A 25,843-nucleotide genomic window follows, 5' to 3' on the forward strand; every position below is an offset into this window, starting at 1 on the left:
ATTACACGGTGTTATTAATAAATCTGGCGAGTGGTTATAAGGGTGTGTGTATCGGAATAATCCATTAAGCTGTACATTGGTTTTATATGGCTGTCTATATTTGTGTTTTATTTAACAGTAACAGTTAACAATAACAGTTAAAAATAAATATCACTTCTTTCAAAATTCACACAACTTCTTGGGCTGAGTGAAATGTGGCGCAGGTGCAGGACTGTGGGAAGACAGGAGTGCCAGGGAATGTCTGGCCAGCAGCGCGCTGCCCTCAAGGGGCCTCCTTGAAGGCCCCTTGAAGAGGGCAACACAACTAATGACGATAACAATAACAACGATGACAATATTGACGATGACAATAACAGTAATAAATCCGAGCAAGAGACTCGAATCTGTCAAACAGCAGCGACCACCACGAATCGCATCCCCGCGGCGCCGCCATACAGGAGACTGCCCTCGCCGAGGCCACAGCGGCTCTCGCGGCGCCCCTGGAGGCCCCCTTCCTGCCTTGGCCAGAGGGGCGGGGCGGAGGCTGGGGGCGGGGCCGGGCAGTGGGCGGGGCCTGGCGCGCGGGCGGGGCTCCGGGCGGGCCGGCCGCCGAGGGTGGGGCCGAGGAGGAGGAGGAGGAGGAGGAGGTAGGGGCCTGCGGGTGGCTGGGCGGGGCGCGCTCGGGCCTCCGCTCTTCACGCGCCGCATTCGTAGCCCGAGAGTCCGCGCCGCGGGGAGGCTTGGAGGCGATCGCTGCCCGCGAGCTGAGCCGCCGGAGGAGGAGCCGCGGGCAACGAGGTAGGCAAAGGAACACTGGCCGCACGGCCTGGAGCCTTCAGCTCCCTCGTCCCGGCCCGAGGGGGTGGCGAGGCTCGGAGCGGCGCGCGGAGGCTGGGGCGGGTGGGGCCGGGACCTGGGGGCGGGGACCGGCCTGGCCAGAGGGGCCACACGGAGCTGATTGGGCTGTGGAAGTCGGAATTCCAGGCGGTGCGGTGCGGTGCGTTGCCTCGGCGCGGCCGGCCGGTCCCGGGACGCGGCAGCCAGGGAGGTGTGGAAATTGCCTGCCCCAGGGGCGCCCGCGGAGGAGGGTAGGCGGGGGCGGCCTGGGCCCTCCCACTTTTCAGGGCTCCTGGGCCAGTTCGCCCGCACAGCCCTCGGGAACTTGTTAACAGGAAAGCCTGGCAGAGAAACAAATGCCAGCGTTTTGGAAGAACTGAGAGTCACGTCGTTAGGCGCTGAGGCTTTCTTTTCCTTCCCCGCCCCCTGCCCAACCTCGGCCCGACTTGGCCAAAGAAGGATGTGTCACCAGCTCCGGGCCGCGGACGGGATTCCCGGCCCACCAGGAGCCGGGGTACCTGAAACAAAGGTAAACGGAGGCCGGGCGGCCCCTGGCCCTGCACCGCGGCCGCGCTGGAGCGCTTCGGTGGGTCTCTCCCGCGCCGACCTGGCCGCCGCCGCCGCGGAGGGGCGTTCTCCTGGGGGACCTCTCGATGGAAACCAGCTGGCCGGGCTTGGAGTTGATGTTGCATCCGAACTCTGTTGTGCTCCCGTTATTCCCAGTCCTCCCACTCTGGTAAAGCTTAAGGAAATTTTATCCAGTCTTGGTGGTCAGCAAATGTAGGGGAAGACAAATTATTGTTTGTAAATTATAAGGTATTTTCTAATTAGGAAATGGCCTGAAAACATTAAATTCTTAACACGTAAGCAAAAAAAGAGTAATTCCTTCCAACATCTGAGGAAGTATTCCTCCTCAAATCTTCATTTATGTACAAAACATCCCCCACACCTTTGGTGCCAGGCGTTTTTCTTTGTTCTTCCTTAGTCTCAGGCCTTAGTTTCTTGTAAACAGAACCCAGCGCCTAGACCCTAAGAATTGCCATACTAGGTCAGAGCGTGGGCGTCCAGTTCAGTAGGCAGGCGGCTTGTGTTGTAGTAAAACTGTTGTTGTTTTTTTCTTGGTGGTATGTTAAAAATTATCTCAGTTTCTTTCAGTAGTCCATGAAAGCCTTTTAAAAATTTTCTAAGCCACTGCTAATTTACACACACAATTTATTTACATTTATTGCGTCCAAATGGCCCTTTTATCACCTCTGGCAGAAGAACTTAATGGCATGAGATACTTGTGGAAAAAAACTTAGATCTTTTATACAACCTAGGAGCTCAGAAATCTAGGAGATTTCTAGGAGAACGGGGAAACAGATCAAAAAGGTTTTTAAAAAACAAAGCTTTGGGAAAGTGTTACTGGGGCCATTCTGGCTGTTGAGTTCAAAAATAGCTTTATCCACTGACAACCTGAACATTGAGCAGTTAAAGATTTATTTGTACTCATAAGTATTTGCATATTTTAAAATGTAGCTTAACATTCTGGAGAGTGAAGGGCCTATCTGACTTTATCTTGGGCTGAATTAATTTGGCCTTAATGTTCAGCTGAAACCAGCTACTCTGAGAGAATGGAAGTTTTGTTTCAGCGAGAAAGGAAAAAAGGAAATGAATAATTTTGGAGTATAGGGTACTTGGGGGCACCTGTTCAAATCATAACTTTGCTTTTAAACTCTTCAGAGACTCCTCCTTGCTCCTGACAAACATAGTCCCCACTGATCTGGCCCCTGTTACCTTTCAAACACACAGCTGAAGCTTTACCTCTGCCCTGAAGCTTGGCTTGACACCCCCCATCCCCCAAAAAGAAAACAGATATTTAAAAATCACCACCCTCAGAAGTGCAATTGACAGCTCTTTTGAGTGTTATCGTCCTCTGAGTCAGAGTTTCTCATTTGTAGTTCTGTTGACATTTTAGGCCAGGTAATTTCTAGTTGTGGAGGGCTATCATGTGCAACGTAGGATGTTTAGCAGCATTTCTAACCTATACTGAGGAATAGATACCAGTAGCACTCCACACACACAGTTGTGAACATCAAAAATGCTTACAGACATCGCAAATGTCCCCCAGGAGAACCAAAATCACCCTTAGTTAAGAACCACTGTTGTGAGCAGACTGCTGCCTTAACACTAGTGACGCAGCATTGTCCTCATTTGCTTAGGTGTTTACTATACTAAGCTTGAGGGCGGGAACAGTTATTTATTTAACAGATTTCTGAAGGCCTGTTTTGCCAACTGGACACTAGATTAGGTATGGAAATAGATTAGTAAAAACAACTTTGCATGCCTGGACCTTATAGTCTAAGGAGGGTGACAGATGTATACATGCATAAATATACATTTATCTCATTACGATTGTGTTAATTTCTGGGAGAAGTACAGGCAGCTCTGAGTGCATAAAACAGATGTCCTGATGTAGTTTGGAAACTGGGGAAAGTTTCCATGGGGAAGTGACCTTTGAGGTGGACGGTGAAGGATTAACAGGAGTTACTAGGTGAAGCTCACGGGAACAATATTCCAGGCAGAAGAAACAGATGTGAATACCTTGAGGAAGAAAGGAACAGGGCCGCTTTTGGGAACCCAGAAGCCAGGAACACGGAGAGTGATGACACAAAATGAAGCTAGGAAAATAGGCAAAGGCTGTCCACTAAGCAGTGGTTCTCAGTCCAACACTCTCATCAGAACCACCAGAACTTGAGACCGACGCCTGGGCCCTCCTCCAAGCCTATTAAATCAGAGCATTTTTGGTGGGTTCTGCTCCCTCCCCCAGCCACCATTTTCCCTGTCTTCCAAAGGAATAACCACTGATACTAGTTTTGTATATCATTGTAGACATTTTTTGTGGGCATTCAAGGAAATGCATATCTTTCCTCTTACTGTTCTACACAAATGGTAGCATACTGTACACTCTGTTTTCTTAACAATGTCTTGGGAATCTTTCCACTTCAGTATATAGTTTCCTTATTTTTTTGAATGACTGTACAGTATTTCACTGTATGGATATACCATAGATTATTTAACCATTCCCCTACTGACAGACATTTAGATTGTTTCCAGTAATTTACCGTAAACAGTGCTACGAATATGCTGTTTCATATGTGAATAAATATATTTATAGGGTAAATTCCTAGAAATGGAATTGTTGGGTGAAATAAACACACAAACACATATATTTACATAAGTATATATTTATGTAATGCGTGTATATGTGTATATATTTGTAATTATTTGTGATTATAAAATATTCTGGTCATATTAGAATGCTTTGGAAGGAAACAAGATTGAGTGTGGGAGACAGCTGCCCCTAATTAAGGTTACTGTGGATAACATAGGAGAGAAAAGGTGGTGGCTGAGAGAAAAGAATGGTCGTATTGGAGATGGAGAGAAGTACATATATTCATGAGATATATTTAGGAGGCGTAATTGATAGGATTTGGTCGTCGATATGGTACAAGGGTTGAGAGGGAGAAATGAGATCCTAAGATGACTCCCAGGGTTCTAGCTTGCCCAACCAGTGAATGGTGGTGGTGTTACCTGAAATAAAGAACATTTAAGGATAAATAGTTTTGAGATGAGTTTAAATCACAGTTTACATTGGGACTGCTGAGATTTTCAAGTGAGAGGTCACATAAGCATTTGACAATTCTAATTCAGAGCCAAGAGCAGAGGGCTAAACTGGAGGCACAAATTTTTAGGCGTAAATTAAAGGCTGTGGACGAAATTATCTAGGGCAGTGGTTGCAAAGCAGTAGCCTACAGCTGAATCTGACTCACAGATGTTTTGCCCATACAGTGGTTTTGTTATTGTTTAATTTTGAATTAGTTGCCAATATTTTAAAATCTGAAGATTTCTCATGAAAAATCCAGATTTGGGGTTTCTCTTTAAAAATGAGAAAATGTAGCACTACTGAGTTGGTTTTCCAATATGGCAGCAATAATTGGAGCTAAGTCACAGATGATCGCAGCTCTTCTATTTCACTACAGAGCCCACCACTCCCTAAAATTATGCCTGGCCCACTTTGCTCATTTATTTCTCTGACTGTAGGCTTTTGAGCATGTGATCCCTGGTCTGGGAAGAGAGCATAGAACAGTGTTCTCCTCTTGGTTGCACATTGGAATCACTGAATGGTTAAAAAATGCTAATGCTGTGGTCCACCTAAGAAATTTCTTTTTCTGTTTACTTGATCTGATTTGCTGCCTTGGACGAATCTGAGGTGATTCCACTTAGCTGTGGAAGTTGAGAACCACTGACAGAGATTAAGAAAAAAGGGCTCAGGCCCAGCATTTTGAAGTTTAGTAGAGGAGGATAGCCCAGGAAGAGAATGAGAAGTGGCCACAGAGGTACAGTGGAATGACACCTTGCTCAGAATTAAAGTGTGCGAACTTAACTGAATGCGCTCTACCATGTTTTTTATTAAATGAGAGAGAGCAAAGTTTTATTTACTTGTATACAGGTGTGCGATATTTAACGGGCCATTTAAAGGATTTTCAAGAGTAATTTAAACAATATTTGGTTTTTGTCTTAGCTGTTTCCTTCACAATCTAATTCTAGTTTAAGATGCATCATAAAAGGTGAGAGAAGAATGTTTCAAATAGAGAGGTGTCATCAAGTAAAGATGTGGACCAAAAATGATCTGTTGAATTTAGCAAGATGGAGTCTTTGACCTCAGCAAGAACCATTTTAGATTGGAAGAGGCAGAAACCAAAATGAAGTGGGTAAAAAGTAAGGAAATGGGAGTGGCAAGTGTTGGAAATTCCTTTGAGAAGCTTGCCCAAAAAGAGGAAGTGGTGAGGGAGGATGAGGTGTCTTACATGCCTACAATGTAGGTGTTAGTCTGTTGGTTACTCAAACATTTCTCCTAACTTTTTAGGGATGTAGGTCAATGGTGTCTGATTACCCCTCTCCCACATTCTTAGGGGTCTTGTTTTGGAGACTACTTTTTACCGAGAAGAAATTTTGCCAGGACTCTTGAAGGGGCTGACTCAGATGTTGGTGATTAGGCCACAAGTTTCTTTCTCAACTGGAAAGCTGTAGAGCTCCTAAAGGCCAGTGGTGATCTGGGCTCCAGTGACCCTGACATCATCCTCCCATTGAGCTGATGAACAAAGACTATATTGTTGGTATGCTGAAAATGGAATACTTGGCTATGTTAGGGAATGTGTATCTAACTGTGAGATTCCCAGGAATAGTTTTTGCAGCTGTATTTTTTCCAATTAGCTTGATATTATAGCTTAATTTTCCAGTTGCATGCATGTAAAAACTCTCATACTTTGAAGTATTTATCATTGATGGTACCTGAGGGATATGGATGTAAGTTGGAGATGTAGGGCCCTCATTGAGCTCAGAAAGAAGAAAGCACTGAGCAAACTGGTTTCCAAAAAGTTGTGTGAAGGCTTCTACCTCGAAGACTTGGTGTTAGAGTGACTATTTAGGATGGGTTGTAATGCAGATGGTCACAACCAGTTTGTCTTTTATCCATTTCTGCCACATTGGCAACCTTAACCTGGCAGAGAGGCTTTTAAGATCAATTTTGTGCTTCATATTTCTAAGAGTTGTAGCCTGCCAACAGAACAGAAAATATAAGGGGTGGAAAATGCCAAGAATTATTGGTTAAGAATGGTTTTGATTAATTGAAGGCATAAACCTCATTGCTATACTCTTGAAAACAGGAATATCATCTTGTGAGGGACCAGACTTCATAGCTGTCATTGGTTTATCAGTTAGGTGGATGATGGTTAACTTCTGTATAAAGGATGACTTTGTGACATGAAAGCAGACCTTGGTCCAAGATGGTTTGTAATGGGAGTCCATTGTAAGAAAATATTTTATTTAGAAACTTGTATATGCTTGGACAGCTGTGGGAATTCCATCATCACAAATATGGTTAGGTGCTATGCCTGGATGGCAGTATATAGAGGCAAAAGTCCATTACCAAGGTGGTCCAGAGCTCCTTTGGTTTGTGGAGGAAACAGGATAGCTGAGTGGGGAGAGGACTTGGAGTCAGTTCCTGAGTATAGTTCCTGGATTTGTCAAGGGTGAACTGTGTGATTTTTTTTTAATTGAGGTAAAATTAACCATTTTAAAGTGTACAAATCAGTTACTTCAATATGTACATTCACAATGTTGTGCAGCCATCACCGCTATCTAATTCTGGAACATTTTCATCACCCCAAAAGGAAACCCTGTACCCATTAAGCAGTCACTCGCCATTCCCCTTTACCCCTACCGTCTGGCACCCACCAATTTGCTTTCTGTCTATATGGATTTGCCTGTTCTGAAGATTTCATATAAATGGAATCATACAATATGTAACTTTTTGTGCCTGGCTTCTTTCATTCAGCACAATGTATACGAGGTTCACTCAGGTTGTAGCATGTATCAGTACTTCATTCTTTCTTTGGCTGAATAATACTCCATTGTATGGATATACTACGTTTTGTTTATCAGTTGACATTTAGATTGTTTACACCTTTTGGCTCTTATAAATAGTATTGCTAAGAGCATTCTTTTACAAGTTTTTGTTTAAATACCTGTTTTCAATTCTTTTGTGCATGTATCTAGGAATAGAATTGCTGGATTATGCAGTAATTCTATGTTTAAAAAGTTTTTGAGGAACTCCCAGACTGTTTTCCACAGATGCTGCACACTTTTACATTTTTTCCAGCAATTTTTGAGAATTCTAGTTTCTCCACCTCCTCGCCAACACTTGTTGTTTTCTGGTTATAGCCATCCTAGTGGGTGTGAAGTGGTGCCTCATTGTGGTTTTTATTTGTATTTCCCTAATGACTACTGACGTTGAGCATCTTTTCATGTGTTGGCCATTTGTGTATCTTTGGAGAAATGTCTGTTCAAGTCTTTTATCAGTTTTTTAATTGGATTGTCTTTTGGTTGTTGAGTTTAAGAGTTCTTTACATATGTAAATATGGATACAAATCAGGTTTATGATTTGCAAGTATTTCCTGTCTTACTGTGTGCTGTTTTTTCACTTTCTTGTTAGTGTTCTTTGCACAGAAGTTTTTAATTCGTGTGAAGTTGAATTTGTTTTTTCTTTGATTGTGTATGCTTTTGGCATTATATCTGACAATCTATCACCAAATCCAACGTCCTGCCAGTTTACTCCTGTGTTTTCTTCTGGGAATATATAGTTTTAGTTCTTAACATTTAGCTATTTGGTGGATTTTGAGTTAATTATTGTATGTGAGGTAAGGATTCAACTTCATTCTTTTGCATGTGAATATCCAGTTATCCCAGCATAATTTGTTGAAAGAGCTGTGTGATTTATGCAAGTCTGAGATTCTTATTTGTAAAATGAAAGTGATAAAAACACTTGCCTCACAAAGTTGTTGTAAGATTAAATAGGAGAGGATATATGTATTACCACTTTGAAAAGTATATATCATTAAACAAATACTCATGATTATTATTGGCATGCCACATAGAGCTTTCATTTGGTCAAGGCCGCATAGATTGATGTCCTTCAGGGACCACCACACATCTTCCCTCTTAGTGCATAGTGAATCACGACGTGACTAAAGGACTGTGATCCATGTTGTACCCCTACGTCCAAAGTCACAGGGCCCCAGATGCAAGAGGTAGTTGGAGAGATTGCCGCTATCCAGAATTGAAAGTATATTTTCTTGTAGGGCATGTGTTTGTTGAATTCTGTTGCTATTCCTCATATTGAGGAATGTCTATTCTAGGTGTTTAAAGGCCCTAAAGAGTTTTCAGGCATAGTAGGAAATTAAAAGGCAGTTTCTTCTTATTGGACCAAGAATCCTCATGTTTCACTCTATCAGCTTTTAAACTTCCAGAACTAAGACTGTTTAAATGGCTAGTGATCTCACTTAGTTCAGTCAGCAAATACTTACTAATTTATCACTATGTGCCAGGCACTGTTCTAGATACCGGAGATATAGTGCCTTTTAATATAAGACCAAACTCTCTTGACTTTGCATTCCCCTCTCAATTTGTTTTCTACAGTTATCTAACTCACTGACTCCAGTTCCTTTTCCACCAGTCTCTCTTGAGTCCACAATAATCAGGCCCCTTCCCCCACTGAAGCACTCTTGTCAAGCTCACCACTGACCTTCATGTTGCTAGCTCTAGTGAATCAGTTCTCAGTCTTCCTCTTACTTGACCTTTCAGCAGCATTTTACACAGTTGATTATTCCTCTTTCTTTGAAACGCGTCCTTCATTTAGCTTTGCTGCATTCTCTACATTTCCCTCTCACCTTATTGGAGGTTTAGTCTTTTTGCTAGTTCCTCATGATCTTCCTGACGCCTAAAAGTTGGAGCATTGCAAGGCTCATTAATACTCCATTCTTCCTTATTGACTCTTATTTCCTTGGCATTTCAGTCAGTCTCATGACTTTAAATACCATCTATACACCAACAACTACATGCTGACTACCAAATGTATATCTCCAAGTTAGGAAGGAAATAACTTGCAGTAACGTCTTTTCCTTGCTTATGTCCTTCTCTGACGGCCTATTCCCAACTCAGCAGCCGGAGGAATCTTGTTAAAAGTAAGTTATCCACTCAGAGGCTTTACACTTTCCTACAAGGCCCCTACATAATCTGAACTCCTCTTTGTCTTTCTGACCTCATCTGTTACTGCTCTTCCCTGTGCTTGCTTTGTCCCAGTCAAAAAGGGGACTTTTTTCTTCTTCCAACAAGCCAGTTATGTTCCTTCCACAGGACCTTTGTTTCTCCTAGTAAAGCTTCCTCCCTCGTTCTCTGTCTCCCTTCCCTTTCAAACTCTGCTTCTCAGCACTTTGGGGTAAAAGGGAGGGGTATCCTCCCACCCCAACCCCCTAGACTGAGCACTAAGGCTATCCCCTTCCTCTTGTTTGTTTATTCATCTTACACTTTCATTTGAACAGAGTTCCTCCAGTTGAAAAAGCAGCTTGAAAACTGCTTCTCTGTGAGATTAGAAATAAAAAGCAGAGATTAGTGGTTGTGAATGGAAATGTCATTAAGGGCTTAGGAATCCTAGCAAGGGCCACTTATCCCTTCCATTTTGTAGATCGTAGGCATATTTCCTATTTTACAGTCTTGGGGATTGGGCCCCAGAATACTGCTATTGTGAGTACTGATGTGCTCCTACCAATGCCAAGTCTTCCATCAAGCACTGTGGCCCAGCTGTTAGCATTTTGTCTTCTCTCAACATGATACATCTTGGCAATCTTGGTATTCTTCTAGTAGAAGGTTGAGACCCCTTTCCCATGGTGGGCCCTCAATGAGTGGAGGCTCACTGGGTGCTGGCAGCAGTATTGAGATCCAAGTATTAAAGGCAATTGAGGGTTCTGTGTAATGAAGAGTGTGTTGATTCTACTGAGAAATGCCCCAGGCCTTAAAAGGGCAAACAGGCCACATCTAGTGACAGTCTATCTAGATAGCAAGTTTAGACACTTCATCAGGGGCAGTGTTTCTCAGCCTTTGTCTGCAAACCTGCAGGCCTTTATGTGGGCCCTCTGGTGGGTTCATGTTATTAAAATCTGGAATGATGTCTGTTCTGATTTGTTGTTTTAGAAGAAAAGGTATTATTTCTAAGAATTTTAGCCAAACAAGTATTATATAAATACAGTCTCTTTGCTTTCCTTTTCCTAGATGAGCTGATTTCCTAGATAATAAACAAGTAGATAAATTAATATAATTTCAGATGGTAGTAATAGTGCTATGAAGAAAATAAAGTGGAGGGCTTTTCCCCTGATGCTGAACACTTGGGTTGTTTCCAATTTTTCCTTGTTTTAAACATTACTGCAATGAACATCCTGGTACTTGGGCAAATGTGTGAATGTTTATATTGCATAGATTCTGAAAGGTGGAATTGCTGAGTCATATAATCATATAGCTAAAATTTTAATTAAAAACTGCCAAATTGGTCCCCAAGTTATCTGTACTAATATTACATATATAAGATATATGATATATAATCTAATTAAAAGCACTGATAATATTGAATACGTTCTCTTTGTAAGAGTAATTAACATACTGTTAGGCTAAAAATCTTCATACCCTCACCAATTTGTGAATTTTTGCCTCTCTTAAAAGTTGTACAAAATGGTATCTCCTTGTTTTAATTTTTATTTCCTTGGGGCTGAATATCTTCTCTAAAGTTTTTGATTATTTGTATTTATTTTTCTGTCTGTTGGGTTGCATAGCAGAGACTGCTGGTTACATCCTGTGATCCATTCTTCTTTCTTCTTTAGTAATAGGAACCCCAGCTTTTACCCAGGTCCATTGTTGCCCATGTAGAACACTTGACCTCCTTGGAGCTAAGTATAACTATGTAACTTTCAGCTAGTGATATATAAGCAGCAAAGGTTAAATGTGACTCTCTGAAGTCTCCTTAAAGGGAGAAAGCACTCCTTTCTTCATCCCTTCATGTGTCTTATATGTTGGAACACAGATGTAATGACTGGAGCACTAGTGGCCATCATAAACCATCAGGACCGTCATGGTAGGTCAGTGAGCCAAAAAGGCTGGCTCTCTTGAGCATTTGGCAGAGTTGCTGCACTAAGAGGGAAGACTTTCTTTAGCATGAGAAGGAAATTTAACTTGTATTTTGTTTAAGCACTCATATTGCATTTTTCTAGAATACACAACATAACAGGTGCTTGCCTTTTCTTGTTTATTTAGGTTGTAGATAAATAAACTTAAATAAACTCTAGGTAAATAAACTCTACATGCTCATCCTTTATTATAAAAATGGCATATTTCCTCCAATCTGTTGGAGTCCTCTCCCTTTGTGGTATCTTTTGTTAAATAGTAGTTTTTAATTTTGATGGCAAATTTCCCTATCTTTGCCTTATATGGCGTTTGATTTTACTTAACTTTTTTAATACTTCTTTTCTGCCCCAAAGATACACATAAAATCTTACTTTTTAATACTATTTTTAAAATTTAGATTTTTAAGTTCATCTGGAATTTATTTTTGTGAATAGTGTGAGGGAAGAATCTTGTTCAGTTGGCCATTCATTTAGAATAATAATTTTAATAGGTGGCATGTCAAATTATCAATTACTAAATTCTCATATGTGCATAAGTTGGTTTTAGGACTCTGTTTGGTCCCATTGATCTTTGTTTCTACACCATTAATACATTTCAAATTGCAGTAGTTTTATAATATTTTTTCTTGGTAAGGCAAGGTCCTCCTCCATTCTATTTAAAAAATTAAATATATTTAAAATTAAATATTAAATAGCTATAGTAGAATATTTGTAAAACGTATATATAAGGTGTAAAGCATAGCACTACAATGAACACTTGTTACCACTCAATGTAAGGAAAAAACATTACCATTCCCTTTGTCCTCCCACTCCAAAGTTGTCTTGACTCTTCTGGCACATTTTCTAATTGATGTGAAATTTTAGAATTAGATTATAAATTGCTCTTAGAATCAATTTATATCATTGACATTAATAATAGTTCTGTGTCAATAAAATATTTAAATATTTTTCCACTTAAAGATAACAGTTTGAGTGGTGTGATGCAAACATACAGTCGTTAGAAGATATTGCTTGAATGTGGTCATGATCTCTAATCATTGTTTATTGTCTGCTTTGGTGGTTTTTAAACATTACACTGTTTTTAATTGTTTTTAGTTGCATTTGTGGTTTAATTTGTACTCATAATGGACTGTTGGTTAAAGATGGAGCATGTGTGCAACACGTGTCAAAATATAAGTTAAAGAGCATAAAAAATATAATTGTGCTAAATTATTTTAAGATGCTCTTTATTAAATACATAAGTTGCATTCATCTGATCAGCATTCTTTTTTTTTTTTTTTTTTGAGATAAGAGTCTCACTGTGTTGCCCAGGCTGGAGTACAGTGGTGCAATCTCAGCTCACTGTGACCTCCGCTTCCCGGGCTCAAGCGATTCTCCAGCCTCGGTCTCCCGAGTAGCTGTGACTATAGGTGTGAGCCACCACTGCCCGGCTAATATTTGTGTTTTTGTAGAGACAGGGTTTCACCATGTTGCCCAGGCTGGTCTTGAACTCCTAAGCTAAAAGCTATCCGCCTGCCTCAGCCTCCCAAAGTGCCGGGATTACAGGTGTGAGCCACCACACCTGGCTGATCAGCATTCTTATAAAACATCAAGATATATCTAATATTTTTAAAACTGTATGATTAAAGGAAGCCAGGTGAAGGGTGTTTCTGTACTATCTTTGCAACTTTTCTAGAAATGTAGAGTTATTTCAAAATAAAAAGTTTAAAAAAATCATTATAAAGTTAGAAACATCAGCCAGGCATGCCTTATATTTAAAGTTACACATTTATTTACATATGCATGTAATTGGCATTTATTATTTCCTATTCTTAAGCCTGTTCTAGAGAAAATAATTTCAGGTTGGTTCACCAAATACAAATAGTAAGGTAAAGGTACTCTGTTGAATCTCATGAAAGATAGCATAGGCCTAATCAAATTAAGAGGCTTTAATTTCTAAAATGAATTGTCAATTGAAAGACCCAATGTGGTATTAAATAATTAGGAAGTGGTTTTCTTGAAAAATAATTCATTTTCACCTTTGTATGCGATTGGTGTTGTGGACAACTGGATTTTTTTTTTTTTTTTGTAATTGTACCCTTTAGATAGTTAAAATTCTAAAAAAGAAAGGTTTAAACACTTGAAAATGTGAAGAAGAAAAAATATGGGTGATTCTATCCAGTTTGGCTTTTCATTTATTGGTAATAAAAATCTACAATGTGTTACAAAGAAATTCTCTCAAAGAGCAGTGTGAAACCATTTCTTCTACCTTGACATTTAAAAACTAAACCCTCAAATTATCAAAATAAGCAGCTGATCTTTATAAGCTCGAAAATGTAAGTATCAGGTTATAGATGCAGTTTGTTATTTTGGATGCTATAATACAAATTAATTTTTAATCTACATTTCAATATACATTTGGTGCTAAGTCCATCTTCTCATCAACCTGTGATTTTCTTTACATGACAAAATAGTTCATCTACTCTGAATGGAAGTTAAAATTTTTCCTCAAATATTATCAGTATTAAAGATTATGCCACAGAAACTTTATAATACAATCTTTAATGATATGCTGATTTAAGATAAAATATTTTTACTTGAAATTGCTTTATCATATGTCATAAAATTTTTGTAAATGATTTTAAAAATTTCTAAGGAAGTTTGCAGTATTACTTTTAAAATATTTATTTGGCCAGGCGTGGTGGCTCATGCTTGTAATCCCAGCACTTTGGGAGGCTGAGGCAGGTGGATCACCTGAGGTCAGGAGTTCAAGACCAGCCTGGCCAACATGGTGAAACCCCGTCTCTACTAAAAATACAAAAATTAGCCGGGTGTGATGGCACACACCTGCAATCCCAGCTACTCAGGAGGCTGAGGTAGGAGAATCACTTGAACTCAGGAGGTGGAGGTTGCGGTGAGCCGAGACTGCGCCACTGCTCTCCAGTGACAGAAGGAGACTCCATCTCAAAAAAAAAAAAAAAAAAAGATTTATTTGTCAAATAAAAGGTTGAGAAACATTGATCTGCATTAAAGGCCTGACCACTGAAATTGTACTGATTGGTGTCCGATTGGATCTGGATTCAGATTGGCCAGCCTGGAAAAGACATACCGTCATCAGAGTGTGGGAACACGATGTGTCATATGATGGGTCCCTTTAACTGAAGTACACAGCGTTGCTGCTCATTTTAAAAGGGTAACAAGTTTCCCCTCTCAATCCATGTTGTTGCTTTGGTTGTAAAAGTGGGCACATGGGCACATGTATTGCTCATCCTGCCATCATTATAATAAAAGATCAGAATGTCCAAAACATACTGGGCAGACAAAAAAAAATATGGTAAGTATCCATTACATATGATAAGGGTTTTTTGGCTACAGATTAAATGAAGAGAGACACCAAGAGAGGGAAAGAGGCAGAGTATTATGATAGCAAGAGCTGAAAGAAAAATAGATGATCAATGAAGATGTATATTTGCATGTTGTAGAAATTGATTGGTTTTAAGGAATAAACATCCATTTAAGTAAATCCACTGTAAGTAAAATATTGTTTATAGTTAAAATACTCAGGGAACACGTTAGTTCATTCCAATTTTAGTAAGTACAGCCGCCATCATGGAAAATGAACATGCTTCTCTTTCTGTATTATGTCTGCTCTGTTTTCTTAACACCAGTGTCTCCTGCCATGTTGCTCATCATGAATGCCCTGAAAGAGTGGCCTCAGGCACAAAATGATAGGACCTTTGAGACTCAGAGCTCTCAGCTAATTGACAGCATTTCAGTGTTTCAATTCAAAGTCCCCAGGACAGAAAATATAATTGGTCTACCTTGAGTTAGTGTCCCAACCAAATTTTCCAGAGATTGGAAAGCATGTGACACATAGTTTCCCCATCTTGCCTGTGAACAAGGCAGGTCTCTAAGAAGTGGGTATAAGTCAAGAGGAAATGAATGAAATATCTTTCTCAGTACATAAGACAGAAGACTTGTTTGAAAAGGAGTTAATTGCTGCCCCAAGCCTTGGGGGATTAAAAAAAGGAGCATAAAATGTTCCAAAAAAAAAAAAAAACTTGGTAAGTGTATAATAGAAAAGGAAGGTTAAGTTAGTTTATAACATGAACTACTTTTGCACTGGGCAGCTTTATTGCCCCAATAAAATTTATAGATGATTCCCACCCAACAGGAACGAGGGACTTTAGGAGGTGAGATGAAGTAGATGACTGGAACTTTAAGTATATAACCAAAAATTTCCATAAGGTGTATAGACTCCTATACATTGGTATAGACCATCTTGGCCAAAATCTGTTTCCCTTAAGAGCCAGTTGCCATCATGATAAAGCCTGTTTAGGCTGATGCCTAATCAACCTGGTGATTTCCATGAAGTTCCACTCAGTTCAGCTAGCTTGGTAACCACTGATGTTCAAGTGTCTTAATTTTCCCACACCCACGTAGTGGAGTTTGGTTTGTCTTGAGCTGTTCTTGCATAGCACAGATGAGTGGTAGCGGGGCATTTACAAGGAGGAGCACCACCAGGTGTAGGTGTACTGAATGACAGTGGTAACATCAGAAGCTCTTAATGGTTTCCAGTCATCAGTACATGTATGTCACTTTACCTAAAGGAGCAAGGCCTGGTTGACAGAATGTTCTAAAATGTTTGGATAACCAGATGCCTATGCAGGAATGTGTTCTCTGGGGATTCGGACATAAGCTCTTTAAGTTTGGTGATCATGGTGATGTGGGTCCACCTTACTGGTGAGCCAGACAACTATTCAGTAATTAGACTTTTGTAAAGTAACTTGCTTAGCTGTAGTAGATTCATAATTGAGCATCTTGTTGGCGGTGTTTCTCGGTTTGTATGTTGGGGAGTTGTGCTGGGTCTTGGAGCTGTAGCGGATTGTGTTCTCTACTTTGCCTCTCTGTATTAGAGGATTTGGGATGGGGGCCAGGGGTGCTGGTCTTAGGTTCAAAGCAAATGCTATATTTTTTCATCAGTTAAAATGCCAAATGAAGCTGAACAACTCTCAGAAATGGTCAGTAAGGCCACTTTATCCTAGATGGAGCCAGTTAGCCCTTCCTTAAAACTGATTACAAAAAGTGACCTTTTTTTCTAGTCCAGGTCTTGGCCAAGGAAACAGAAGTGGTGGTATATTAGCAATTTGCCTTCCTCCTTTCTTCCTTCTCTTCCTTCATTGAGTACTTATATATACTAGGCACTGTTTTAGTGTTAGGATGCAGTGGTGACCACAGCAAACAAAATCCTTGCCTTTGGAGTGTACATTCTATTGCAGGGATAAAGACAGTAAACGTGTAAACAGTAAATAAAGCCAAGAACTCATAAGTTTTTATGAAGACATTAAACTACATAATAGGGCAGAGAGTAATGAGAAGGGGCCAGGGTCAAGGGAGAGGAAGAGGCCATTTGAAGAAAGGAAGGCCAAGGGAGAATAGTACAAGATGAGGTCAGGGAGGTGGTTAGCAGACTGAGCTATTAAAGGCCATGGGAGAGGAGTTTAGACTTTGTTCAAAAGGCATTTAAACAGGAAAGCAATTCACTCTGATTTGTATTACTCTGGTAGTGCTGCTTGCAGAATGACTGGAGTTTGGAGAGGCAAGAGTGGAAGCAGGGAGACCAGTTAGAAGTCCATGACAGTACTTCAGGTGAGAGAAGATGATGGTTAGGATCGTGATTCTAACAGTGGAAATTAAAAGTGGTCAAAATTAAGAGATATTTTTGAGATAGGGTTGACAGGTCTTACTGAATGAGTTTATATCCTGGGTCTGGGCTGCACATGTGGCAGTTGGCCATTCCACTTTTATGAACTTGCAAACAAGTTCATAGCAAGACACCTGTAAAAAGTTCTGTTTCACAATAATGTACTCCAGTTGTGCATCTACTGGGTCATCGGGTTCTTTGTCTATATAATGGGTAATTAATAACAAACTCTTGTTGGGCCTCATCTGCAAACTACAGGGATTCCTGCAGTCCCACATGTAGGATGTCCGCTGAATGAAGAACTTTGGAAGTGTCTCAGGTTCTCATTATACCCTTCAGGGCACTTGAGGCTGAATGGCGGTCAAAGGTTGGTGAAGCAGGGGGGGTTGCTGTCCTGACCCTAGAGTTGGACCTGTCAGCTCAGCCTCACATACCACATATATGACCAGGAAATAAAAAACAAATAATGAACAACCTTGCTGGCTCTCTTACAGCAGATGACTCTATTTATTCTCAACCCTCCTACTCTCAAATTCCTGACTCTGTGGTCAACCTCTGTACCCCTTCTGGTCTTTTGGTTTGGGCTCCCCTTTGGATTCTTGAAGTTGAACCTTGCTCTCAGTTCTGCTTTCCCATCTGATCTTAGTATCATCTTCCCCAACTCCAGCCACCCCTGCCTGCAACACATGCATACACACACACCTTTCATAATATTGAATGAAAAATTTCCTGCCGAAATTATGGCCACAGAACCCCACTAGAGGTGGTAATTCAGGCTTGTGTCCTATGGGTGATTTTGCTTAGTTAGGTGGTACTATTGAGCCCACAGGATCATAACTTTTTGCCTGCATTTGTCTTATAGACAGATGAGTACTTCATGCACTCTTCCAATTGGCAAGCTTAGTGCAAAAATGAACTAATAACGTTAGATGTGATAAGTTTTTATAGTCTTGCTTGGTTAAATAGAGGGCATCAGTGGGGTCAAGAAATAGGATTCCAAAGCCATATCCAGGGCAGGAGCTAAGCAATGGGTTCTGTCAAGGGACACGTGAGGACTGTGAAGGCTCAGCTCAAAGTAATCTGCATTTTCTTCTTACAGATATTTCCACTGGGCTTTTGCCCCATTTCTCTACCCAAGTTTAGTTTTGGGGTGTGCTTCACAGAATCTGACCGTTTATCCATTAAGAAAATATTATTGAATTTATATTTTATGCTGTGCACTGGCTATGTGGTGGGGATATGAGGATGAGTAAATTGTGATGGCTTTCTGACTCATCTGCGTCTGCTTCCCTGATTCATCACACTGCCACCTGAATCCCATCATCCCCCTTCCTGAAAAACTATAACAGTGTTATAAATGCTTAATACTAAAAAGACAAGACTTTGCAAATAAGTGGAAATTATTTCAAAATGTTTCTTCTTTTCAGTGCATTTTTGCTTTTCTATTTATATGTTTCCTCTAAATCAAATCCTACGTTTTACTCTTCTGTTAAGTTTCTTTAAATTGCTTTGTCTTGCCCTGATATTTGTGTTCTTCCACATTTAGAGCCTTCTGCATCTTCTATTTGCCTCTTGTTGATTTAATCTCACAGGTCATTTTTTAAGTCAGGCTTTATGCTTAGCCTTATGGCATGTTTTGTATGTAATTCTATTTCTGGATATGATGCCATTTGTGAACATGCTTTTAATTATGTCCTAGTCAGTTATATTATTGAACAAGCTCATTGTTTTAAGTATACTTACAAAGTTTGACAACAAACTTATAGCCTGAAGTTCAGAGAGAGGTAGCACTTAACATTCATTGGTTTTTAAGAGTCACCTGTAAATTTTACTCCATTAACTTTATCTGTTATGACTTTTTTATAGCTACTTTATGTGTCACAGTTTATTAGTTTTCAAACTTTTTGAAAAACAAAATTGGAGTTTAACAGAAATCCACCTTTTTGTTCATCCTATCCAGGTTACTATAACAACTTCAGTGTTGTATAGATTTTCCCTCCCTCCTTCCCCTTCTAACTACCCTTCCTTTCCCTTCCTTCTCTTTCCTTCTTTTATTTCCTAATTTGAGAGTTCCTTCCCTAGAAGTTGAGAAATCTGGAATTGTAGCAGAACTGACTACCTCAGCTCCTTTAGCCTTAATATAGACATAGTATATGACAAAAGAGCTTTGATCTTACAGAAACCTGGACTCAAATCACAGTTCTACTTTCTGAGTATGTAACATGCGTAAATTTTTTTCTTCTGTAAGCCTCAGTTTCCTCATCTGTGAAATAGAGATAACACTTCAATGTTGACATAAGAATTAAATTAGATGATGCATTTAAATACTCAGCACAATCCTAGTAATATGGTTTGGCTTTGTGTCCCAACCAAATCTCACTTCGAATTGTAATCCCCAAGTGTTGAGGGAGGGACCTGCTGGGAGGTAATTGGATCATGGGGGCAGTTTCCCCCATGCCGTTCTCACGATAGTATGTCCTCACAAGATCTGATGGTTTTATAAGGGGCTCTTCCTGCTTTGCTTCCTCTGTTTCCTGCTGCCATGTAAGATGTGCCTGTTTCCCCTTCCACCATGATTGTAAGTGTCCTGAGGCTTTCTCAACCATGCAGAACTGTGAGTCAGTTAAACCTCTGTGTTAGTCCATTTTCACGCTGCTGATAAAAACATATCCAAGACGGGGCAATTTACAAAAGAAAGAGGTTTAATTGGACTTACAGTCCACATGGCTGGGGAGGCCTCACAATCATGGCAGAAGGCAAGGGGGAGCAAGTCACATCTTTCGTGGATGGTGCCAGGCACCACCACGAGAGTTTGTGCAGAGAAACTCCCATTTTTAAAACCATCAGATCTCATGAGACCCATTCACTGTCACGAGAACAGGACAGGAAAGACCTGCCCCCATGATTCAATCATCTTCCACCATCTCCCTCCCACAACATGTGGGAATTATGGGAGCTACAAGATGAGATTTGGGTGGGGACACAAAGCCAAACCATATCAACCTCTTTCCTTTATAAATTACCCAGTCTCAGGTATTTCTTTACAGCAGTGTGAAAATGGACTAATACACCTAGCATGTATAAGTACTTTAAAATGATGATGTAATAATATTAATCTTCTCTTTGAAAGCCCAGTACAAGAAGGGTCAGCATAGCAGCACACCTCTGTCTCTAACCCAGTCCTGCTCACTTTGTCTCTCTCTCTCTCCCCCTTTCCCTTTCTCTCTCTCTCTCCCCGCCCTCTTTCCCTCTCTCCCTTCCTCTCTCCCTCTCTCCCTCTCTCCCTCTCTCTCTCGCTCTCTCTGTCTCTCTCTCTCCCTCTCTCTCACACACACATACTCTTCCCTACCTAAGGAATACAAGCCCAAGATTAGAGGATGCATGCCAAGTTCCCTGCTCCTTGCTGTTTATCTGTTGATGAAGGTAGCATGAATTTCTGCAGAGAGTAGTCTTACACCTAATGTATAACCGTTCCTTTGACCCTGCCAGTGGAGGCATACAGACAGATTGTCTTACTTGGAACTCACCAGTAAACTTCTTGGCAAATGATGCATCTCCAGATGTATGGTTATTAAGATGTACTCTTAGATGTTCTAAAGGCTTAGGATGTGACCATGGGATAAAGTGACTGAGACAGGGTAGAGAACAAGATCAGCATTATTAATGTTGTGGGAAAAAAAGATCAAGAAACTAAGGACAGAATATCAGATGAATTATTTGTTTGGATGCTAAAATCAGTAAGACTTATGACAGAAATAGTGTTGGAGTGACAGCCAGGAACTAAAATCAAGGAATGAAAGGGAATGACTTTGGGGAGCCATAAATGACTGCAATAAGGAACGATAGTAGGCAGTAGAGTCTGATGGTATGTAACTCAGAGCAGAGGATTTTTGGAGAGCACACAGGGAGAATGATCTGGAAGCAGCGGTGAGGAACAAGAAAGGCAGTTACCAGGTCTCATATTTTGAGGAGTATGGAAGAGAAAAAGAGTCATCATCTAAAAGGGATACAGGGAAAGCAGCGTTCTCGGGGAGAGTTCAGTTTCCATTTAAATATGAAGGTAAAGGAAGTTGAAGAAAGCTGTAGAGGTCAAGAATATGAGGATTTTGCTGATAACTGCTCATGAGTCCCACAGGGCTCAGTGGAAGGGTTAAGTTTTCAGGAGGTAGAAGGGGTAGAGGCTTAGATTTCATCATCAGTCACCATCATCTCTCCCTTGCATGCATCCTCAATTCCTCTGACCCTCTTTCACTTCAGCAACCTTGCCTGGCTAACCCACAGAGCCAGTTAAATCCAGTTCTTTGCCTATTCTATGCCTGTAAAACCATGCTGCTGAACTTGACATATTAATTGTCATATCCTCAAGTGGACCCTTAATGTTACCTGGCTATTATACTAGATTTCTCCAGCCATTTTCTGTCAGTTTCATCTCCTATTTGATGACTATTTCTACAGTCTCCTTCATGTTGGATACCTCCTCCCCACTCTTCACTCTCAACTGATGGCTTGCTTCCTATTTCACCAAGAAACTGAGTCAGGAAGGAGCTTTATCACCACAGCTACCCACTACCCGCAGTAGTATCCATATACTCTGCTTTCTTTCCTGTTAGTGTGAAAGAACTACCCTAAGTGCTTTATAATTCTTTCTGTTGTGTCATCAGCTTTCCTTTCTTCTGAACCATTCTCTTGTGCATGAACATATGCTTTTATTTCTTCCATGTTAAAAACAATCCTTCTTGACTCCACTTTCCACTCTAACTTTTGCCTTATTTAATGTAAACATCGTAGTAAAACTTATTTAAAGAGTTATTTATGTTCTGTTGCTTATTTTTCACTTCCCATTCTTTTTTTAACTAAAGCCAGTCAGACTTCTTCCCCCATAATTCCAATAAAACTGCTCTTTTCGGTTATCAGTGATGTCCACATCTGTCATTTCTCAACACCTATCTGACTTAACATTCAGGAACAGAGTTGATCGTTCACTTTATCCTCCTTGAAACACCTTCACTGGGCTTCTGAGATACTTGTCAAGAACTCTGAAGGATCTAAGAGTTTACTGTATTTGTATACTAACAAGTTAGTATGCAACAGTTTCATGTATAATGGTAGAAGACATGAGACTTCTGGATCAGAGACAGAAGAGAGTTTATTACTTACAGCAGTAACATAACCAGAGTATCAGTATTTTTGTGCTGGTTTCCTGATCCCAAGTTCTCCTAGGGCAATATGAAGAGGCCAGATGACACCTGCACACACAGTAAGGCTGTGTTATTGGAAAGGAAACTTGATCTTAGGTGGAACCCAAATCTTTTATAATGGGCCATAAGCATGCCTGCTCTTTGTTTCAGAGGGAAACATTATCTTTATTATGCTGGACAGTAACCCGTTGCTCTGGAGGGAGACACTACCAAGTCTTCCAAGGCTATTCAGTATAAAAAACATCCTTGAAAAGATAGTCTGGAACTGTCATGTGTCACATCACCGACTATCAAGATAGTGCCTCACTTACAATATTTGCAGAAACATAAGAGACCTATGGAGAATTGACTCACAGTAATTCTTCCCTCTCTGGCCATTTTTTGTCAGTCTCCTTTGCTGGTTCTTCTTCAATTCGCCATACTCTAGATCTACACTGTCTAGTACTGTAGCCACTAGCTGCATGTAGTTATTTCAATTGGCTGTATTTCAAGTGCTCAATAGCCACATGTAGGAAGTGGCTGCTATTGCATGGTGCTGATATAAAAATATTTCATCATCACAGAAAGTTCCATTGGACAGTGCCACTCTGCATGTTTGAAGTGCCCCATGGCTCAGCCTTTGGATATCTCCTTTTTACTTCTGTATTCCATCCCTTGGTGATCTCATCTAGTTTCATGACTTTAAAAAAAGACTCCCAAATTTCTATCAACCTGGATCTGTCCCCTAAACTCCAGGCTCAGTTCTCTAGCAGCCCTCTGGACACATGTACCTGAATGTCTTAATAGGCATCTTAAAGTTAACATGTCCAAAACTGAACTACCTGAACTACCGATCTTCCTTGCAACCACTACTTCCTCTCCCACAAACAAATCTTTTCTTTCTGCAGTCTTTCCAGTCTCAATTAATGTGAGTTCTCATCTTCAGTTGTTCAAGGATTAAAAAAAAAAAAAACAGTTTTTTTAAACTCTTAGATTTATTATTGACCTCTCTGTTTTCTGTAAAACCCACTCATGTATCCCATTGGCTCTACTTTCAAAATATATCCAGAATCTGACCACTTTGCTCCTGCTACCACCTAGTCCAAGCCAGCATCATCTTTTGCCTGGATTATTCTAATAGCCCTCCTTCTGGTCTCTCTCTTCTACTCTTGTCCCCTGTAGTCTGTTCTCATCCTAACAGCCAGAATGATTTTGTGAAGAAGAACATCAGGTCATGTCATTTCTCTGCTTAAAACTTCTCAGTAGCTTTCCATCTCACTTAGGTAAGAGCAAAGTCTAGTCACACTGGCATTCTCACTCTTGCTAAAACATTCCAGCCATGCTCCCACCTCAGAACCTTTATATCTGGTGTTCCTTTTGCTTCCTTTTCCCCTAACCCACCCACTGAAGACACCAGTCCAGTTGTCTTATAGAATGATCCATACCATGAATTTCTCTGCTTCCTCATGGTATTAATTTATTTCTCTATAGCCTGTATTTTCTGGAATTGGACATTAGATCTAAAGGATTGATTAGATTAATTAAATATTTTTGGTGAGGAAATTCCATCAATGATGCTACAGTCTTGACATTGAATCATTTTGGGAGGCACCTATTAATTATCCCACCATTAGTGATGCCAAGTTTGTCTAACGTGTTGAGATGGGAATGTTTGTATCTCTCCATTATATATTTACATTTTTCCCTTTGTGGTTAACAAATAAGCTGAAGGGTGAATGCTATTTTTTTTTAACGCTGTTATTTTAAGAACACTTTTTAGCTGTGGAAATGCTTTTTCAAATAAAACGTTTTTTGGAGATCCAGTATCTAAAACAGATAAAAGCAGAGCTGTTTTGTTGCAGTAGGAAATGCAGCTTCCAAGGGAACTTTGACAAGCACAGTTTTTAACCCACAAGGCCCACCCAAACATTTGAGAAGGTGGAGACCCAGAGGACACATGAAGTCTTAAAGCTACCTAGCATCTCGTGAGAAAGGCTCAGTACACATTCTATTAGAGCATAGTTTGGGAGCTCTGCCACTTCCTTGGAAAGCTGTGGTTGTGAATGATCATTAGAATGAGACTTGGTTTTTCCCTGGCAGTCCACCCGCTGTTTTTAGTTGTCTCAGTGCTTTCTTGACATTCTATCTATCTGTTCTGCAGATGTGAAGATTTGAAATTACTTCATTTATAGTGTGTGTTGGGTTGCAGTCCTTTTTTTTTGCCTTTTGGAAATTCTTCTTCATCCACAAAGAATTCCAGATTCAGACATTATTCATCTATGTCTGGAACACAAAAAATCTCCTGAGCTTCCATATGTCTTACCTTCTTTCTACCTTTAAAATAGTCAGAATGCTGCCACAGCTGAATTCAGTTTTCTCATTTGCTTGTTGCTTGCTTCCTTTCTGTACCTTACTTACCATACAGCCTAACTTGCCTTACTAGAGAGTTAAATGAGTAAATTTACTGTGCCCATACAATATCTATAAGTTGTATACTATAGATTTTTATTTTCAGGGAAAGAAGTTTCTCTATATTAAGTGGAAAAAAACAGGCAATAAACTATAATCTTACTTTTGTTTAAAAAGTTATATGCACAAAAATCTCCATGACTGTGTATGTGTATATGTATATTTAAAGCCCAAAAGAATATTTACAAAAATGTTCACATTGATACTACCTCTAGCTGTGATCTTTGCTTTCCTCTTTGTAATTTCTCTGGTATCACTCTCACTTTTGTTTGTAGTGTGTCTTATTTCTACAGTCATTACTTTTATAAAGATTAAAACTATTGTTTAAAAAGACAAAACAGTAACTTTGGTTTGTCAAATCCAAACTGCCTTGAAGGCGGGTCCGGGCTCCACCCCAGCTTACTGCCATCCGTACCATTCTTTGGGATTCTTATCTTATCCCAAATGAGCAGCTTTTCCCTGATCTCATGATTCCATTCTTTTACAATAGGTTCTTGGCCATCCTCTAGAATCCACTAGGCGCTGAAGACCTTCTCTGCTCACTTGTATCAAAATGAACTTGTCAGGGAAGGGAAGGGAGATGTAAAAATGAAGTTCTAAAAGGAATTGTCACTAGAATGTGATCTCCATCAGGACCCAGGAGGAGCTCAATAAATACCTCTTAAATGAATTGACCTATTATTTTTTGTCTCATTTATTTTATCTCACAAATTCCTACAAACAAGCCTTGTTTGTTTTCTGTAATGCCCTGAACATTTGGAGTACTTAATATAAATTAATGAATAAAGTCCTTTTAAAAATAAATCCATACTTAATAAAAATAAATTTCAGATTTCTTGTTATCTTTAACCAGAATTTGTGCAGGAATTTAGAAAGGGACAGGACTTAAAGATAAAAGTCTTACGTTAGATCCCGCTCACAGTTTTGTGATCATGATTAGTCAACTTAAGCCCCTGAGCTGCCTTCATTTATAGCCTCACGGATTCTCTTCTAGACTCTTCTGAGGCCTTCTACCTGGCCTACCTAGCTTCATCTTGTGTCCTCAAGTCTGCCCTCCACAATGCTACAAAGAGTAATATCCCACAATGCACATTTGATCTTGTCTCCTCTCACAGCCACAATTTGTAACCTCTTGGGGGCTTTCTGAT

At 40.2% G+C, this 25,843-nt stretch overlaps 1 protein-coding gene across 5 annotated transcripts in view; it reads left to right on the forward strand.

Moving 5' to 3' along the window:
• The first annotated feature begins 583 nt into the window (after positions 1 to 583).
• PPP2R3A (protein phosphatase 2 regulatory subunit B''alpha) overlaps positions 584 to 25,843 on the forward strand; it is a 182,182-nt gene continuing 156,922 nt past the window's right edge. For 2 of the 5 annotated variants that reach the window (XM_034957441.3, XM_063602939.1), the window contains exon 1: positions 584 to 777. The gene's annotated coding sequence lies outside the window, so the exon portion shown is untranslated. Of the gene's footprint in view, positions 778 to 892; positions 1,553 to 25,843 lie in introns of those variants that run through there. The other 3 variants (XM_034957444.3, XM_008976073.6, XM_014344394.5) reach the window with 3 other exon arrangements.

The sequence above is a fragment of the Pan paniscus genome, chromosome 2, assembly GCF_029289425.2.
Source record: "Pan paniscus chromosome 2, NHGRI_mPanPan1-v2.0_pri, whole genome shotgun sequence".
NCBI lineage: Eukaryota > Metazoa > Chordata > Mammalia > Primates > Hominidae > Pan > Pan paniscus.